This window comes from Citrus clementina, unplaced genomic scaffold, assembly GCF_000493195.1.
Source record: "Citrus clementina cultivar Clemenules unplaced genomic scaffold, Citrus_clementina_v1.0 scaffold_5, whole genome shotgun sequence".
NCBI classification, from domain to species: Eukaryota; Viridiplantae; Streptophyta; class Magnoliopsida; order Sapindales; family Rutaceae; genus Citrus; species Citrus x clementina.
Window position 1 is genome coordinate 10,944,563 of NW_006262201.1, and position 15,417 is coordinate 10,959,979.

General features: G+C 34.7%; 1 non-coding gene across 1 annotated transcript; it reads left to right on the top strand.

Annotated features, from left to right (window-relative positions):
* The first annotated feature begins 6,043 nt into the window (after positions 1 to 6,043).
* On the top strand, positions 6,044 to 6,147 carry LOC112098606. The gene has a single exon (XR_002905717.1). It is a non-coding gene; the product is annotated as a small nucleolar RNA R71 (small nucleolar RNA).
* The last annotated feature ends 9,270 nt before the right edge of the window (positions 6,148 to 15,417 follow it).

The window sequence follows — 15,417 nt, forward strand, 5'->3', positions numbered from 1 at the left end:
CCCCTGTTTTATCAAACTCTTCCACTTTTAAAAATACCAATACTCTTGCTGCCCCTGTTATTACTACACCAAAACCACCATCTCAACCTCCATTATTACCAACCCCAAATTTACCAATCCGTCGACTTACTCCAACTGAGTTACGGGATAAAAGAGAAAAGGTTTATGTTATAATTGTGATCAGAAATATAGTGCAAACCATCGCTGCCGCAACAACTTCTTGTTGTTGATGGGTACTGATGATGAGGAGTGTGTCCTGGGGGAGGCTTACGATGAGTTTTACAAGTTATATCCCGAGCTTCACCTTGAGGACAAGGTAAAGTTTCAAGGGATGGGGAATGATACAACCTTGCCTGAGATTAATGACAAGTCAGCATGGGAAACAGAGAAAGAAGCCCAGCTGGTTGAGGAGCACACAAAAGGTCTAGCTCATATGCGCAGGGCACCAACATATCTCAAAGATTACATTACCTAAGGAATATTCGAGAAGGCACAAAGGGAGTGGAAAAGATGGCAGCTGTGGTTTTGTTATTTTGTTGTGACTGTTTTTTCTTTGAATCATTCATTTGTTGGTTAGTTACACGTGTAATGTTGAGGGGTAAAAGATATATGTAGAGGGGAACACGTCATAGAAAGGAAGAAAATGGAAAATATTTCTTCTTCTCTCTCCGTCTTCTTCTGCAATCTCTGTTTCTCTAATTAATTTCAATTCTTTTTGCTTTTTTTTGCGGGAGTCAACACTTACTCGAAAAGTGTAAATCTAGGATATAAACTCTGAGTTGCAGAGTTGTATCAGTTTCCATTGCTTAGGTTTCTCCATGTTCGAGATTTCCAACTGCTGTTGCTCGGTCCTTTTGAATTTTCTATAGGCTTCTACTACACCTTCAGCTTTGGCAACTGAAATTAAAGCATCCAGTTTTTCCTTTTTGAAGAGGAAATGGTTTCTCGCGTTCCACGTAGCCCACCAATATGCAACCTGCAGCTCTGACTTCGATTTGTAAATTTTATGCCTAAATTTTTGTCAACAAATTGGTCCCAGTTCCATGCTTCTTCGGATTGTGTGATCCCACCAAAACCATTACGTCCATTCAAAAGGGTTCTGCGTTGAGCGCACGAAATCCACAAGTTTGATTTGAGCAGAAATAGCCAAAAAAAAAAAAAAAACTGATGAAACCCACGTCCAAAGATGCCGTTGTCGTGGAGGCCTAGACACTACACCCCATACCCTTTTAGCATATTTTATAATTGAAGAGGCCATTATTGAATTGAAAAAAAAATGATTCAAAATCCCAAAATAGAAAAAGAAAAGCAATTGTTGGAAACACACTCGGAGTTTTAAATTGACATGAGAAAAGAGTTTATTATTATTATTATTATTATTATTATTATTTCTTTTTAACAAAAATTTAAGCTCAGACAACATTATATGCCCAAAATACCCCTGAGGTTATCCCAAAGTTTCTAAAGGGTTTTTTATTTAAATATCTCTAATTTACCCTTAAATACTAAATTTATACCCTATTACATATATATACCTCACGAAGATAGGAAAAGACAAAAATAACCTTAAAAAAACTAAGAATCTACACATTTCTTCCTCTCAGTGCAGGAAGAAGTCGAGTACGAAGTTGGGTAAGTCGAGAATTTAGTCGAGTAAGAATTGGAGATAAGTAAGTCGAGTATATGATCTAGTAGGAAATCAAGTAAGCATATTAAATGAGTCGAGTATTAAGTAAAAGTCAAATAAATTTTTTGAACAAGTCGAGTAAAATTTATATAATTTTTAAAGAGGTCGAGTATTAAGTTGAGTAAGTACATTGAGTCGAGTATTAATATTTTTAAAAAAGTGAAGTCTGGTAAGTTGAACATTTAGCCGAGTAAGAAGTGAATGCAATTGAAAACGTCGAGTATTTAGTCGAGTACGAAGTCGGGTATGAAGTCTGGTAAGTTGAGCATTCAGCTGAGTAAGAAGTGAAGGCAATTGAAAAAGTCGAGTATCTAGTCGAGTACGAAGTCGTGATTATTGGTTCTGCATGGAATTACTTCTACCCATTTTGATACGTAGTCAACAGCAACTAATATGTATTGATGGCCAAAAGAAGGGGGAAAGGGACCCATGAAGTCGATACCCCAAACATAAAAAATCTCAGCCACTAAAATTGGATTTAGTGGCATCATGTTCCTTCGTGTAATGCTCCCCATTCGTTGACACCTATTACATGAAGAACAAAAAGTGTAAGCATCTCGAAATATAGTTGGCCAATAGAAACCATACTGTAAAACTTTAGTTGCTGTTTTCTTAGCACTAAAATGGCCTCCACAAGCTTGTTCATGGCAGAATGAAAGAATATTCTGAATTTCATTTTCTGGGACACATCGTCTAACAATTTGATCTGCACAATACTTGAACAAATATGGGTCATCCTAAAAGAAATTCTTTATTTCTGCAAAGAATTTAGCATTGTCTTTCTTGGTCCAATGCTCTAGAAGTTGACCTGTAACAAGATAATTAACGATGTCAGTATACCACGGTAATACTTCCACACTCATTAATTGTTCATCTGGAAATGACTCATTCAATATTAATGGCTCTGTAATTGTGTCAAAATGGAGACGAGAAAGGTGGTCCGCCACAACATTTTCTGTACCTTTCTTATCTTTAAATTCCAAGTCAAATTCCTGCAAAAGTAACACCCAACGAATTAGTCTAGCTTTTGCATCTTTCTTTGTGAGAAGATATTTCAGAGCAGCATGATCTGTGAATATAATTATTTTACAACCAATAAGATAAGATCGAAATTTCTCTAATGCAAACACTACTGCTAGCATTTCTTTTTCAGTAGTTGAATAGTTCAACTGTGCATCATTCAATGTCATACTAGCATAGTAAATAACATGGGGAATTTGATCAACTCTTTGTCCTAATACTGCTCCTACTACATAATCAGATGAATCACACATGAGCTCAAATGGTAAGCTCCAGTTTGGGGGCTGAATGATGGGTGATGATGTCAACAACTGCTTTAGTTTTTCAAATGCCACAAGACATGAATCATCAAAGATAAAAGGTACATCCTTAGCAAGTAAATTGCATAAGGGTCTAGAAACTTTGCTAAAATCTTTAATGAAACGTCTATAGAAACCAGCATGCCCAAGGAAAGATCTTACTTCTTTGACTGTTTTGGGTGGAGGAAGATTAAAAATGAGATCCACCTTGGCTTTGTCAACCTCAATACCTTTGCTCGAAATGATGTGACCGAGAACAATACCTTGTTTTACCATAAAATGGCATTTCTCCCAATTTAAGACCTAGTTCTTCTCGATACATCTCTGCAGAACTAGTGTTAGATGATGTAAACATTGATCAAACGAATCACCAAAGACAGAAAAGTCATCCATAAAGACTTCAAGAAATCGTTCAACCATATCAGAAAAAATGCTCAACATGCATCGTTGAAATGTAGCAGGTGGATTACATAATCCAAATATCATTCTCCTATATGCAAATGTGCCAAAAGAGCAAGTGAAAGTAGTTTTCTCTTGATCTTTTGGTGCTATGGGAATCTAATTATATCCTGAGTAGCCATCTAGAAAGCAATAAAATTCATGGCCTGCTAATCTATCAAGCATTTGATCGATAAATGGTAAAGGAAAATGGTCTTTACGTGTGACAGAATTCAACTTTCTATAATCAATGCAAACACGCCATCCTGTAGTTACTCTACTGGGTATCAATTCATTATCAGCATTGGTAACTACTGTGACTCCTGACTTTTTGGGGACAACTTGTACAGGACTGACCCATGAACTATCAGAAATAGGGTAAATGATACCTGCATCTAATAGCTTAAGGACTTCAATTCTAACAACTTTTTTCATATTAGGATTTAACCGACGTTGCATTTCCCTAATAGATTTAGCATTTTCATCGAGGTAAATGTAATGCATGCAGTCTACTGGGTTTATACCTTTTATGTCTGCTATGGTCCATCCTAATGCTCCTTTATGCTCTTTTAAAACATCCAATAATTTACCTCTTTGTTCGTCATTTAGGGATGATGAGATGATTACCGGCAGAGTACTTTCTTCTCCCAAAAATGCATATTCCAATGTGTTGGGCAATGGTTTGAGCTCGAGTTTCGGTGGTGATTCTGATGATGGGATGAGTTTCTTCTCTGATGCTGCTAGTTGTTCAACTCTTGACTTCCATTTATTAGTATCCATGGATGGTGCTGAGTCAAGTAGGGCGTTGACCTCATCGACTGATCTGTCAATATCAAAATCCAAACCAAAGTGAGTTAAGCATGCCTGTAAAGGATCATCACTAAGGTTTGAAACAAAAGTGTCATCAACTAATGCTTCAATTAAGTCCACATCAACAATTTCATCATTTGCATTATGAGGTTGTTTGGCAATATTGAAGATGTTCAGCTCCATAGTCATGTTGCCGAAGGACAATTGCATATTTTGAGTCCTGCATTGAATGTGAGCATCCGCAGTTGCCAAGAAAGGTCGGCCTGGAATAATGGGGATATGCTTCCTTAAATCCTGTATTGGTTGAGTGTCAATTACAATGAAATCAACAGGAAAATAAAACTTGTCTACCTGGATAAGCACGTCCTCCACAATACCACGAGGTATTTTCGTGGACCGATCTGCAAGCTGTAACACCACTGGAGTTGGGTGTAATTTTCCAAGTCTAAGTTTCAAAAATACTGAGTAAGGCAACAGATTTACACTAGCTCCTAAATCCAACAAAGCATTCTCAATTGTGTGGTTCCTTATGCTACATGAGATAGAAGGGGAGCCTAGGTCTTTGCATTTTAGAGGAATTTTGTGTTGGAGTATAGAACTAACGTTTTCTGTTAAAAATGCCTTCTTTTGAACATGAATATTTCTCTTTTTAGTACAAAGGTCTTTAAGAAACTTGGCATAAGATGGAACTTGTTTAATAGTATCAAGTAAAGGGATGTTAACACTTACCTGTTTGAAGATTTCAAGAATCTCATCTGTGGATTTTCCCTTTTTTCCTTTAGCTAACCTCTGAGGAAATGGAGCTTTTGGAACATATTCTCGTGGGTTGGTTTCTTCTTTCTCCTCCGGTGATGATTCCTCAATATTCACATGTACAATTTGATTTTCTTTTGTCACCGGCATCTCCACTTTGTTGTCGACTTCTTTTCTTTTTCGCAAGGTCATGACTGCTTTGACTTCTCCATACTGCTGTGGTGAACTGGTACTTGATTCATGTACTCCTTTAGGATTAGGCACTGGTTGACTTGGAAATTTACCTTTCTCAACGGTCATTGCCAAGGTCTGAACTGAAGAAGCAAGTTGTCCCACCATCTTCTCGAGTCTTGAAACTGATTGAGCTTGTGAGTTGAAGCTCGCTCTCAACTCATTTCGTAGTCCATCAATGGTGCGGTTCTGTTGCTCAATCGTGGAATGAGTAAGATTCTTGAGATTCTGGAATGAATCCTCCCATGGTCTGGGTTGAGAGTAATTCTGATTCTGATTGTATGGTCTGAATGGTGGCTGAGAGGCTTGAGGAACTTGAGGAATTTGTTGCATTGGTGGAACTGGAGCTGCTGGTCCATTCTGTTGGAATCTTTGAGACCATGAAAAATTGGGGTGGTCTCTCCATCCAGGGTTATATGTGTTGGAGTATGGGTTGTAATTTGATGGCTTTCTCATTACACCTATGGCATTGGCTTGATCTGAGTATGAGTCATGGTCATGTGGTTCTGTTGATTTAGCAGTCGATAACGATGCTATTTGTCGAGCAAGACCTTCAACCATCTCCTTGACTTCTTTGATTTCCGAAGTTGACTCGCCAATTTGAACCTCATTTACTCCCTTAATTCTTCTAGTATTCCTGAGTGATCGACTCCGTTGTTGGGAATTATCCGCTTGTCGCTGGAAGAATTCCCAAATTTTTGATGCACTTTTTGACATTAGCTCTCCTCCACTTGTTGCCATTAGCCATTCTTGCACATTTGGTAGTAATCCCTACAAAAAGTATTGGCATTGGTGCCATTTCTCGTACCCATGATGTGGACACTTCAAGAGTAGCCCATTGAATCGCTCCCATGTTTCGAAAAACTGCTCGTCTTCTCTCTGTGTAAACTCTGAAATTTCCCTGCGAATAGTATTGGTTTTATGCATTGGGAAACATTTATTCAAAAATTTAGTTACCATTTGTTCCCATGATGAAATGCTATTGGCAGGCAATGTATTAAGCCATGAACGAGCTCTATCCTTTAAAGAAAATGGGAATAATCTGAGTTTAACATCATCGTCTGAAAAATTCTCATATTTGAATGTTTGACAAATGGCATAAAAATCATTCAAATGATTATATGGGTCCTCATTTTCTAGGCCATAGAATGTTGGGAGACAATTTAGCACACTAGGTTTTAACTCAAAGCTCCTAGCAGCTACATTTGGGTATCTTATGCATGATGTGCTCAAATTAGCTAAGGGACTAAAATAGTCCTTAAACGGCCTCTCCTGTGGTTGCAAATCCATTTCAAATTTATTTTTAACGTGCCTGTGTGTGTGAAGCTTTTTTTCTAGTTCAAGGTCTATAGGTTCAAGATTAGGAAATAATGACCTACGACCATGCATGCAAGACAAATAAAATAAAAATAAAGATGGGAACAAAACAAATAAAAATAAAAAAATCAGGGAGAAATTACGATACTAACCTTATCACGCTGTTAAAACCTTTCTATAAAAATACACAAAAACAAATATGTGAAATAAATTAACAAAAAATGAAATTAATAAGATAAAAAAAATTACAAAGACAAATAAATTGAAAATTAAATTACAGAATTTTAAAGAAGAGAGAGAATAAATAATAAAAAATTCTTAGCTCAAAATGTAAATTCACTCTTTTTTTTCTTTCTTTTTTTAATAAAATAAAAAAATATTACAAGAAAACAATTAAAAGAAATTATTCACAAAAATTAATTCTATAAATTAAAATTACTTACGTCCCCGGCAACGGCGCCAAAAACTTGTTGTGTAAATTTTATTGAACTCGCAAGTGCACGAATCTATTGTAGTATAGATCAATTGTGACGAGTGTCGATCCCACGAGGAGGTGGATTTTAATTGTGTGTAGAATTAATTTTGTAAATGGGTGATTGGATTTGTGGTGGAAATGATTTGGAATATGCTAAAACTTAAATTAAAATGGCGAGAATAAATTCTAAAATTGAAATTGAAATGACGAGAATAAATTGAAGAGAATTCTATTGAAATGATGTACTTGGGTATCTGGATCCATATCAACATGCATCATGGGCATAATAATCCTTATTAATGCCAATTAAATTATGAGGGTGGAATCCACACCTCATGAACCACACTCTAATCAATATGGTGCTAAGGGCTTATCGTGCCAAATAATAATAACCTTATACTAGAGAGCCGGTGTAACCAAGGCGGTATCTAGACAAGATTATTATTATTTGTCGACGAGAAGTCAAAACATCCACAAAAACTAGAGGGGAAGAGAAAATAAATTTACCAAATTAAGCCCATGACACATGTTGAGACTTTACCTTCAACCCAAGCTTGAAAGAAAATTAGCTACTCATAATTGAACTAGCGGCAAAATGGAAATTTATTAAAATACGTAGAAAATACAAGATGGAGAAGGAATTACAGAAAATGAATCCCAAAAATGGATTCAGAGATATCCAATTAGGGTGGGGAGGCCCCATTTTTATAGATACATGGAGTAAATCATGGCCATCGAATTAAAAACAGTTTGGACGCTCAGGATTGCGCCATGTCATCAGTCAACAGTACGCGGTTTGACCACGCGGATGAACAGTAACACGGTTTGACCCGGGTTGAACAGTGACGCGGTTTGGTTGAAAATAATCTTGTGTGATGCATGTACCGTACGCGAGATTTTTAGTCCACTGATATGCTGCCACGTCACCATCAACAGTACATAAGAATTTTAGTCCAGCAGGATCGTGACACCTCATCAGTCAATGCCACATCATCGGTCAATGCCACGTCATCGATCCGTCTATGTGAACAGTGTCGTGAACAGTAACGTAGACAGTACCGTTCACATGAATAGTACCGTACATGTGAACAATGCGATTTTTCTTTTTATGCTCCTCCTAAGGTTTTCGACCGTCCTGAGTTCAAAAGTGATGTCCGTTTTTCCGTCTGATCTCTCCTTCATTGTGAAATGACTATAATGCCCCTAAAATACATAAAATACTTAATTAAAATAAAACACACGTAATTAAATCACAAGAAGGTTAAATACATAAAAGTAAGGTTAAATGCATTTTCTAACACTCAACAGTGCTGATTCATCTTCTTGGAATTATAAAACAATGATGGCATGAAAGAATGAGTGAATAAAATAGTAAAACAATTAATTTGAATATTGACTTTTTTAATTAGCTTTTAACTTGCGATTTTGTCAATTTTTTTATAAAATAAATACTAAATTTTTAATGTATTTTATTATAGATTCAATGTTAAATAAACCAAGAAAAATTCTACTTTCTTTTTTTAAGAGAGTAGGTGAAAATCAATCATCCACCAAGTCTTTATCTCCATGTCAAGTTAATGGTCAAGATTCCAGTGAGCAACATACTTCCAAGTTTCAAAGGGTTGAAGTTGAAGAAACTAGAAATACTTATCTAGAGCGTGATCCTGGATTACGTCATCAAATAAGGACATATTTAGTAAATCAACATGATGATATTAGAAGGGAGTACATCAAAATGGGACTTTATTAGCCTAAACTACCAGATTATCCACTAACTAATGATGGCATGCAAGAATGTAGGTTTCACTATCACTGGTTTAAAAAATTTCCATGGCTTGAGTACTCTGAGGTAAAAGATAGTGCATTTTGTTTTCCATGCTTTCTTTTTGATGAAATTCCATCAAACAACCCAAAATTTGTTATTGAAGGATTTTCTAGTTGGAAGAGAGTCAACAATGAAAAACAAAATGTCCCTTTTTACAGCATGACAGGGGTCCATCTTCTCATCATAATAAGAATATGCAGAGTTGGGGTTGTTTGAGGAACCCAATTCAACACATTGATAGATTAATTAATGCCCAAACTTCACAACAACTTTTGGAGAATAGGCTATGATTGAAGACCTCAATTATTGCTGTTAAATAGTTAGCAAAGCAAGCATGTGCTTTTAGAGGTCATGATGAATTAGTTAATTCAAGAAATCAAGGAAATTTCATAGAGTTGATAAAGCATTCAGCGAAGTGTAGTAAAGAAATTGCTCAAGTTGTCTTGGAAAATGCTCCATCATATGCTAAGTATACATCGTCTAACATTCAAAAAGAGCTTTTAAATATTCTTGCAAACAAAGTGCGAAACAAGATACGCAAGGAACTTGGAGATGGTAAGTTTTGTATTTTAGTAGACGATGCACTTGATGAATCTGATAAAGAGCAAATGGCTATTATTTTAAGGTATGTTGATTGTGATGGGTATATTTGAGAACGTTTTTTTGAAGTTGTCAATGTCATGGAAACTACAGCAGTAACATTGAAAAAAGAAATATGTAATGTTCTTGCTCGATATGATCTTTTAGTTGAAAATATCCGAGGGCAAGGGTATGATGGTGCTAGTAACATGCGAGGTGCATGGAATGGATTACAATCATTATTTTTGAAAGATTGCCCATATGCATTTTATATACACTGTTTTGCACATCAACTACAACTTGCTTTAGTTGCAGCATCTAATGATGTGCCAGATGTATGGCTTTTCTTTTCAGCATTGGGTTCAATTGTAAATGTTTTGACTTCATCTGCTAAACGGCTTTCTAAGTTAAAATATGTTTGGGAAGCAAAAATAATAGATTTGATAGCTTCAGGAGAAGTCTAAACTGGTATAGGGGCCAATCAAATTCATACTTTGCAACGACCTGGAGCTACTTGGTGGAGCTCTCATTTCTGTTCTGTCAGTAGGTTGCTTGATTTGTTTAGTGTTGTTCATAAAGTTCTTGGGAAGTTGGTAGAGTGTGGACCTAACAATAGCATACGTGGAGAGGCTAAAGGTGCATGTAAATCAATGACATCTTTTAAATTTGTGTTCATTTTGCATTTATTACATAAAGTTTTGGGGGTGAGTGATTTACTTTGTCAAGCATTACAAGTTAAATCTCAAGATATTCTAAATGTTGTTCACTTAGTCTCCACTACGAAAAAACTTCTTCAAAGGCTGCGAGACAATGGCTGGGAAACTTTTATTGAGAACGTAGTTCTATTCTGTGAAAAGAATGAGATAGATATGCCTGATATGAAAGCTCGCCATATGAAAGGCAGATGACGTTCTTGTCAGTAGAATGATTATATTACAGTTGAGCATTATTATCATTATGATATATTTAATGCTGTGATAGATTTTCAATTGATGGAGTTGAATAATAGATTTACTGAACAGACTTTGGAGCTCCTCACTCTTAGTTCAGCTTTAAATCTTATTGATGCATTTAAATCATTTAAAATTGAAGATATTTGTAGCGTTGCTGAAAGATTTTATCCTAAAGATTTCACTAAGATTGAGTTACAGGCTTTGAGAAGACAATTAGAGTGCTTTGAGATAGATATACACTCTCTTCAAGAGTTTCAGAATATTACTTCCCTTTCTGAATTGTGTCAAAGATTGGTTGAGACTAGAAAGCCACAGATTTATTTATTGTTGGATAGATTAATTCGTTTAGTGTTAACCCTTCTTGTTTCAACAGCAACAACAGAGAGAGCATTTTTTTCCATGAAACTGATTAAGACAACACATCGAAACAAGATGGAGAATGAGTTTCTTTCAGATTGTATGGTTATTTACATCAAAAGAGAAATTGCAGACAATATTGACTCAGATGCGATAGTAGATGAATTTTCTTTTTTGAAGAACCGCAGGACACAGCTTCGTCAATAGTGTTTTTCTCATTTACATTGTATTTTTATAGTTTTATGGTTAAATTTTTGCTTATGTAGTGTGCTTAATTTCATTTATATAAAACAAATTTTTTGAGAAGTAAATTTCATTTTTTTTTAAAATCTAGCCCACCCAAACAAATGATGCTAGCTTTGCCATTGGAGGTTATCAGATAGATGGTCAAAGAAGCAATGTTGTAAGTCATGGAGTACGCATATAATGCAAGAATGGCAACATACAAATATTAGGTTATCTCTTGTAAACCATATTGATAAATCTAATGAGGGAAAGATATTTTTTTTCTTGTCCTAGATGACGTGTGGGATGGAAGTTACAATCAATGGGAACCATTCTTCTATTGTTTAAAGAATGGTCTCAACAGTAGTCAATTTTTGATTTCTACACATTATCAGATAGTAGCAAGCATGACGAGATTAACAAATATTATTTTTATTAAGGAATTAACTGAAGAAGAATGTTGGTCATTGTTTAAGCAAGTAGCATTTTTTGGTCAATTTTTTAAGGATAGTGACCAAATGATAAAAAAATTGCATGCAGGGCCTGCCTTTTATTGCAAAGGCAATAGGGAAATTCTTACAATATAAATGACCAACAGAAGAATGGAAAAGAATTTTAGATAGTGATATGTAGAAGGTAGAAGAGATTGGGAACAATATTAATAGGGAAATTCTTACAATATAAACGACCAATAAAAAAAATGAAAACTACAGTACTATAGATGGCTCAAAGTTAGCTTATTGTATAAGAAGACCAAGAGATGAGGATCCGATCCAATCTAATAGTAGTAGTTCATTTCAATTTTTATTCATTTGATTTTATAGTAGTAGTTTTCATTTTTTTTTGGTTGAAAATTGGTAAAAACAAATTCAAATGAGATAATTACAATAAATCAAAAACACCCCTAATCCCAACATTATCTGAATCCATCCTACATGACTGAATATGATTTTAATCCAACCCCAACTTGATCCCCATATAATTATAACTTGATGCAATCCAAACTAAACTTGAATTTTTGATTTGATACAATCCAATCTGAATATTCTAACCCAATCAACCTAAAATCCGATTAAGTTAATCTGAACACAAATTTGCCCACTCCTGGCGAGGATCATGGCCCTACAAGCTTTGAAAAAATTTGAGGTTTTGAAGTGAAATATTAAAAATTAGGTATAAAAAAACTGATTTGACCCCTAAGAACTTGATATATAAAATTTATACACATAATAAAATTTTTATTTATTTATTATTAAAATAAAATCAAGTAACTCGATTTTTTTATTGTATTAATTATTTTTCCATTATGACGATGTGACAAATAGCCTTTTATTAAAATTTTGATAAAAACTTGGGCCTAAGTCTTTGATTTTTATTTTGTTAATTATTTTTTTAGTTTTTACTTGCAACAGTACTTCAATTATGAATCAAAGTCGCCAAATAAAATCGCTGCAGACTGCAGCTACAAGCAAAATTCTAAAATTTCGAAATTCGTAACAACTATATAATAACTATAAATAGAAAAACAGTCTAAAATAAAATCCTCAGCTAACATTTTAAGTTTGAAAGTTGGGCCTCCTGAAGATTTACCCCATATGGATCAAAATATTGGTTTCGCTACAAAAATTGGGAACTATGTTTTTCTTTGTATTTTCCGCTCAAGGATGAAGAAATTTCCCTCAACACTCATGGCTCAACAAAAAAATGACACTTTAAAGCAATATGAGAGTTTTATGTATTAAAATGGTAAACGGGTGGATAAAACTCAAAATAATTTTTTAGCGTTTTATCTGTTTTGACATTCGAATTTTAAACTTGAGAAGTCAAGCAATCAATAACCTTTTTGAGAGGCTAATTAAATTCTTAGTAATTTCACATAATTTCATTTCATCAGAACAGTTTTATCAAAAGCAATTTTATAAATCGTTGTTGAAAGCTTTATTCCTTAATTATCTTTCACATATTTTCTTTGTAGTATGAGCTAAGTCATAGACCATAGTATGATATTTATTAAATATCAAAAGATTACTCTTCTATATTAATTAGATATGTCTTTATAATGAGACATCATTTATTTTAAAATTGTTCCAACACTAAGATTATTCTAGTTTATGTAACTTCAGAAGGTTCATCAGTAGATTGCTCCAAGCTTTTTGTGGTAGTTTACAAATATTTCGTTACTTATAATGTAAGAAATTTTACAAGTGCCGATGCTGAGTAGTCTGCATAATTATTATGAATCAGAGAGACAGGGCAGATGTTGTACAATTATTGGTCTGGGATTTCTTTAATTTGCAGCATAAAAGCATTCACATTGACATTGACTCAAGGGTAAAAATTAAATACCTCACGTAGTATAAGAAGAATGCAAAAATGCTTGAATGAGCATTCTCACAGAATACACAAAAGCTACTTTTCTTTGAGCATTTTCGCAACAAAAGCAATCGTAACATTTAGCATTTAATCCAACATCAATTGGCTGATGACATCGTTTCCCATCTCTTGGGGAAACTGATCGAATTCCTCTACCTGATATTGCAGTAAGATAGAGAAAAGTGACATAGACAAAACACGTGCTCATACGTTAAAGATGCGGCAAATTTGAAAATATTTATTATTACGTTAAAGATGCTACAAATGTGTTCACTGGAGGAGTGGAATCTGGGAAATTAAAGATGCTACTACAATTACGAACGTGTAGGTGGGGATAAGCATAACTTTTTTCATCCAATGCCAAATTTCCCCAAGTAGAGAGTGGGGACTTCTTTGCATAAATGTTGATAAAAGTTTGACTAAGATCTTATATATTGGAAATTAAGATATTCTCTCTCTGCATATTATTTCTGTAGGAAATAACATGCAGATATAGTATTTTAGGTTATTGTTAATGATTTTACAATAATAAAAATCATTTTGTTAGACCGTAAAATGCCGTACTCACACTCTATTTTATGCAGAAGTCTGCGAGAAAGGATTTCCATATATATATATATAGAGTCGTGTACTACAGATTTAACTAATGGAGAAGTTGGGAATTTTTTTTTTTCTAACACAGGCTAAAAATATTTCAATAAATTCTGATCATGCAGACTAATAAGATTTTTTTAGTTATATATATTAATTTTTTAGGGACTAATATGAATATTACTAATTTTTTTGAGATTATTAAAAAACAATGTTCTGACTTACCAATATGATTTTTCCAATCTTTTTTTTTCGTTATTTATTCCTTTGAGCATTAGAGTTAATGCTTGATATTATTTTTGTGCTCATTTTTTTAAATTAGTAATTAAATCTGAATCTTACAGTAGAAGATTATGAAAAAGTGAACACACAAAAAGCATAAAAATCATTATTAGATCCAAATTTGTGCTATTTTCATACATAACTTGAGAATATTTATAATTACGTATCACAACTAGTGGAGTAGAATCAGGGAAATTAAACATTCTACAATCATTGACGTGTGGGGTGGGGATAAGCATAAACTTTTTCTATGCTGCATAAAAGAATGCAATAACTCATTTTCTTTCAGTATTTTCGCAACAAAAGCACATCTAATAACTCTTTAGAATTCTCGTTTCCTTTGCCACAATGGTTGATGCGATCGTTTCCTCTCTCCTGGAGCAGCTGATCTCTGTTGCGGCTGATGAAGTGAAACAGCAGGTGAGGCTTGTGACTGGTGTCCGACAAGAAGTGAAAAAGCTTACCAGCAGTCTTCAAGCCATTCGAGCTGTGCTGGAAGATGCAGAGAAAAGGCAAATGTAGCACGACAAAGCTGTTACTTTTTGGCTGGATCAGCTCAAAGACGCATCTTACGACATGGAAGATGTGTTGGAGGAGTGGACCACTGCAAGGCTCAAATTGCAGATTGAGGGCGTTGATGATGACACTGCTCTTGCTCTTGCTCCTCATAAGAAGAAGGTACGTTCCTTCTTTTGTGCTCTATCAAAATGCTTTGGTAGTTTCAAACAACTTAGTCTTCGTCATGACATTGCCGTCAAGATTAGGGAAATCAATGGAACGCTAGATGATATTGCCTCCCAAAAAGATACGTTTAAATTTATGGAGAATGTGAGTAACAATGTCAAGAAACCAGAGCGAGTGCGAACCACCTCCTTGATTGATGAGGGAGAGGTTTGCGGTAGAGTTGATGAGAAAAATGAGCTATTAAGCAAGTTGTTGTGTGAAAGTAGTGAACAACAAAAAGGCCTCCATGTCATCTCACTAGTTGGCTTAGGGGGTATAGGTAAAACCACTCTTGCACAACTAGCCTATAATAATGATGAGGTGAAAAGAAATTTTGAAAAAGTTATATGGGTGTGTGTATCAAACACTTTCGAGGAGATTAGGGTTGCCAAAGCAATCATTGAAGGTCTAGGGGAGTCAGCTCCTAGTTTAAGCGAATTCCAATCTCTTATGAGCCATATCCACAAATCAATTGAAGG